This window comes from Panthera tigris, chromosome F2, assembly GCF_018350195.1.
Source record: "Panthera tigris isolate Pti1 chromosome F2, P.tigris_Pti1_mat1.1, whole genome shotgun sequence".
Classification (NCBI taxonomy): Eukaryota; Metazoa; Chordata; class Mammalia; order Carnivora; family Felidae; genus Panthera; species Panthera tigris.
Genome location: NC_056676.1, coordinates 64,821,765 through 64,827,081, shown reverse-complemented (window position 1 = coordinate 64,827,081; position 5,317 = coordinate 64,821,765). Strand labels below are relative to the sequence as shown.

The 5,317-nt window shown below is 39.8% G+C and overlaps 1 pseudogene; it reads left to right on the top strand.

The window, feature by feature from the left end:
• The first annotated feature begins 3,446 nt into the window (after positions 1 to 3,446).
• On the top strand, positions 3,447 to 5,020 carry LOC102950725 (annotated as a pseudogene).
• Positions 5,021 to 5,317: the final 297 nt, after the last annotated feature.

The window sequence follows — 5,317 nt, the reverse complement described above, 5'->3', positions numbered from 1 at the left end:
AGAGCCCCACCCTATTCCAGTGTGACTCCATGTTAATTTAACGAGTCACATCAGCAACGATCTCATTTCCAAACAAAGGCACTTTCTGGAGCCCTGGGGACTGGGACTTCAACATATCTTTTCAGGGACACAATTCAACCCATAACAACATGCCTCCTTCATTGAAGGAGTCCGCTGTGTGCATGTCCGTGTCTCCCATCCCCAGAGAAGTCGATGAGAAACTCCATTTCAAAGACTACACATATACTTTTAACCTTGTATTTCCAAGACTGAGCATAATAAATGTAGTAAATTCATAATTAACGTCTTCACACTGAATTAAATGTGGAAAGTTATGGACAGAGGGTTTCTGATGAAAAGTAAAAGGAGGTTAGGAGGCAGTTAGGTCTATACTTAAGGAGAAACACGGAGCACGGTGACCCTCTTGTCGTTACAGTTCCCAGACAGGGATTTCTTTCCCTACAGTGGGCGAGGTGGTAGAAAAGACCCCTTGTCTGGAACCATCTAATGTGATGAGCCTCTGAGAATAAAAGACCCATATTTGAGTGTCATTCTGTCTAGATAGCTGCACAGTATCAATACTGTCACTACTCCTCTATTTGCCTCAGTTTATCTTCAAAAGAGGAGAGTCATACTAGAAGGGGAGTAATTTTAAAATTTAAAGAAGGATAAGAACTCTTTTTTCACCTGAAATCTTGCCCAAAGCCCGAATTTAAATAGCAGATCTATGTGAATCTGGCAAAGATCTGTGAAGACAGTAAGCCCGCATTGCCACTGGCCCAGACTTCCGCAAGGATGTTCTGAAGAATTCTGGAAACATAGATTTAAAAGCACTTTATAAACGGAAGTGTAGGTTTGGGATGCAGTCATAGACATAGAAGGTTGTAGACTCATAGAAGGAGGAGGAAGAGGAAGAAGAGAAGGAGGACAGGGGGAGGGGGGAAGGGTAAGGAAGGAGAGTGAAGAAGGGATGAAAAACTTACTAGAAAATAAAAGATGCTAGGGAGAAGATGGCAAGGAGGGATCCGGACCTTAGACAAATCTTTCGGTGGCCGTAGAAAGGTATCTCAGAGTGGTATCCCAATTCTGTCTTTGCCATCATGTAGTCAGTTGTGCATTTGGCTGGCCATTTTTCCATATCATAACTATATGATCACAAAAGTAACAGTCTGACGGAGAGACAGAGAATGTGGAAGACTGTAAAAATTTCAACTAATACAGCCCAAGGGTTTGTCTTATGGAAGTTAGTAATATCTAAAAAACAACTTTATCATAATTAGTTTTGTGTATTTTGCTCCCGTAGTCATGAGTTGGTTGTATTTCCCAGGGCACACAATTTGTCGTATGCTTCTGTTCCTCAGCGAATGTTGATCCTTCATCCTGACATGCCCATCTCTACCCTCACCCCCTATCCTTCCTTCCAAATGTAACTTAAACTTAGCATTCTCCAGGAAACCTCTGAACACCCAAGTCCAATGAACCTCACTCTCCTCCATGCACCTCTGTGCATTCTCTGTATCTTGCATGAGTTGTACTGTCGTGCTGAATTATAAGCTATTTATTCAACCGCTACTTGTTTTCAAATGACGAGTTCTTTTGGAGCAGTTTTATATCTGTACTCCCCAGTACGTGTTCACTGTGCCTGGAACGTGAGACGTATTATACATGTTTGTCGAATTAACTAATATATAGGTGAGTCTATTTCAAACTGCTTTGAAGTTTTCAGGTAATCTTGCAAAAGCATTAAGGTGAAAATAGGCATAATTTGAATGTCAGTATTCTATTTAATTTGTATAAGAGAAATGAAATACTGCAGTCAAATCTCTGGTGGCGGCTTTATATTCTTGATTTAACACAGTCATGATGAGGAGCACAGAAAATGGACATGGTTGTTTTGTTTTTTTTTTTTTCGAACATCTTGGCAATTAGCCCAAGAGCCAAATGTTTTATTTTAATGGTATGTTTCTTCTCTCATACCACAACTAGTAAACATTTCAGATCACACATACACACAATGTTTGTTTGTATTTACTATAATTCCCTATGCAACTCCAGATGCTTGGACCATTTAGGCATCTAATACATGTTTGATGAATTAAGGAATAAATGAACACTTGAATAAAATGAGTTAAGATTCTGACATCCATTAGCAAGCTGTTACCAGTTTTTATCTGCCTGGTTTGAATGTAGGCCATCCATTTGGAGAGAGAGAATGGAAAAATGTGGCACAAATCACCAATCTGTTCAATGGTTTTGAATCAATGCTTAAAATATAATCACTTGTAAAATGTTTAGTACACCGGGAGGTAGAATATTGGGTTCTGACTCCAGGTCTGTCCCAACATTGCTATTTGAGATTAACTTTTTGGCTAAGATTGAGCTTGATCCCTCCTACATTAATGTATTCTGACTTCACGATACACAGTCTGGAGTTTCTCTAGGTCCAATATGATTCTGATGTGATTATACATGCGGCTGGATGTACAATATGTGTACATCCCAGACAGGCTTTTGCTTTGTTATCTTTGATAGGCATCATCATCTCAAAGTCTTAAAGAAATAAATGATTGTCTCTTTAATTTTCAGGGAAGTTTGCTGGGCGTAGGGAAATCATCCTCTGTGCTTCAAGCAGTGCCCCTCTGGCTCCATACTTCTGTCCCACTCTGTATTCAAAAATCTGCAGTTAAGTGGAGAGCTCATTCTTAGAAGAAAGCTTCATTCAGCATTATTTGAAAGTGGAGCATGCCTCTTGGGGTAGGAGTGGTAAAAGATCTCACTCAGTACCTCAAGTAATGTATCAAATGTTTCTTACAACCATATTCCATGCTCCCCAGAGAATTCTGGCAAATTAAGCATTCTCCACCTTCTTACACCCCCCACTCACTTCCTAAAGTATTTCCCTGATCCGTGTCAGGGGGACATGCCATGTCTGATCATACATTTATGCAGCAGCTTATAACTCACAGCGCTTTCATCTACATTATTTTAAGAGAACCACACAAGTCTCAGAAGGGCTTGTTGGATTAATTTCTGCTCATTCTTCAGACAGGGAAATTGAGGCTCAGCACGTTCAAGAGATATGAAAGGATAGATAATGAAAGTGAACTGCATTGTGCCTTGAACTTTTTGATTTCTGGATCAAGGCTAATTGATTTCACCAGGGTGTTCTAGTGGGCATTTAAGAAACAGTTTTGCTGGCTCATGTATTCTTTCCTTCAGCACATTTACAGAGCATCTATTATTTGCGGGTATTGTCCCTGGTGTTGATGTTCTAATAGTAACAAGTCATAATCCTTTCTCTCATTGAGTTTATAGTTGGGAAGAAAAAGGATATAGGCAATTGCAATACCTACTAACTCAGAAAAGCAAGCAAAGAAACACATTCACTAATTGGAAGGAGTCATCTAATCATCTTTAATTTGCCACGACTAGATAATCTAGCAAAGATGACCTTCATCTATGGCCTGCAGTCCGCTACTGAATTGCATTTTTTCCTGATATAACTCACTGACCAACTGGAGAAAATGTAACACAGTAGCTGTACATAACCTCACTGGACTATCATCAAATACAAATTAACCACATAGTAAATAAGTGTCAGGGCCTGGAAGCAAATCAGTGTGACAGATTCGCTTTTCTGCCTGGAAACTTTGATTTTTATAGGGCTTTCAATAACAAAAGAACAGGATGCCTCTGGAGTACCAAAAGTAAGGACATTTGGATGTTTACCCAAAAACATACAACATGGAATGACTCTTTTTCTGGGCAGCTACTGATCAAAGAAGTTTCAGTCATTCCTGCTCATCAGTGTTGAGTCCTCTAGGGGTTCTCTCTTAAGAGATATTAGGAGTTTCTACACTTTACCGTTTCAATGGTACTGGTTCCTCTCCTGTTGATAATTCTTAAACCAGTGCAGAAACTACTTGGAGATCATTGTAAACATGCTGGGGCGTATGGAAATGGTGGTAAGCGCTCCCTCCTAAGGAGAAAGAACTATTTAATGAAAGTGTAAGGAAGGGGGGAAAATGAAAGTTATTCTTTGGGTTGACTAGTTTTCGATTGCTATTTGTAGTGTTTTCTTTTACTCCCCTGGAAGTGAGTCCAACATAGGAAAGGGCAAGCTACTATTTTTGAGAAAAGAACATTTCAGACTTTTATCAGAACTGGAATACGAAGCATGGATGGAAGAACTTTTAAATGATATGCAAACTGAGAAAGATATCCAATGGCAGACTGTTAAAAAGAAGTGGTTTATTATGTAATTGACCATAATAAAGATACCCCAGGGTCTCTGAGATCTATTGGATTATTCAACTGGTTGATTTCTTGGATATAAATGCCTTTGTGATTCCAATTTTAGTATATGTGCTGCGAAGTGGGCATTGCCTTTGTGATTCCAAATGGACGAGTGTTTAACTTCATTGGGCTTTTGAATAGTGTAACTGACATTCATCAACTTGCTTTTCATCTGGGCCCTGAAATAGCCACGCAGTACTTGGGCATGCTGTAGAAAAGCCTCGTTTGGTTGATTTACTGGATTTAAGTATGATTTTTCTCACAATGATTTGGGCCATTTGTTCTTGAGATAGTTTGGCACATTGGGGACAGTAGTGACAGTCTAAATTTCTTGAGTGTATGCTTGATAGACCATACAGCAGAACACCAGAGGCTGAAGCTGACAAGATTGGATTCTAGCTTGCTCCAGAGGCCTACGTGGGCATCAGAGCCATTTTAGTGTTTGGGCAGGGGATGGAATTTGCAGATAGATTTCAGGGTAGTCCCAAGTGGCCAGAATGGTTATCCACACGCTCTTCTCGTAGGTATGGAGCTGACCACTTGGATAGACTCATATCACAGGCTCTCAAAATTAGAGAGATCTGTAATTGCCCATTACGTTCTGGATGGGGCTCAATTACTATTTGAACTCAGCATGAACCATTTTCTTGGAAAATCAGAGAAAGAAGACCTAAATATTACCATTAAGAAACAGAAAATGGATACTCTTCCCATTCAAAAATAGGAGCAAGGGTGCCTAGGTGGCTCAGTCATTCGAGCCTCTGACTTTGGCTCAGGTCGTGTTCTCATCGTTCATGAGTTCGAGACCCCCCGTTGGCTCTGTGCTGACAGCTTGGAGCCTGGAGCCTGCTTCGGATTCTGTCTCTCTCTCTCTGCCCTTCCCCACCGCCTTTCAAAAATAAACATTAAAAATTAAAAAAAAATAATAAGAGCAAATACTGTTAACATATTTAGTGGAGAAAATAACTGGAAATTGAATTAAAATTTTTCAGATGAAGGAAATATAAGGAGTGCAGCAATC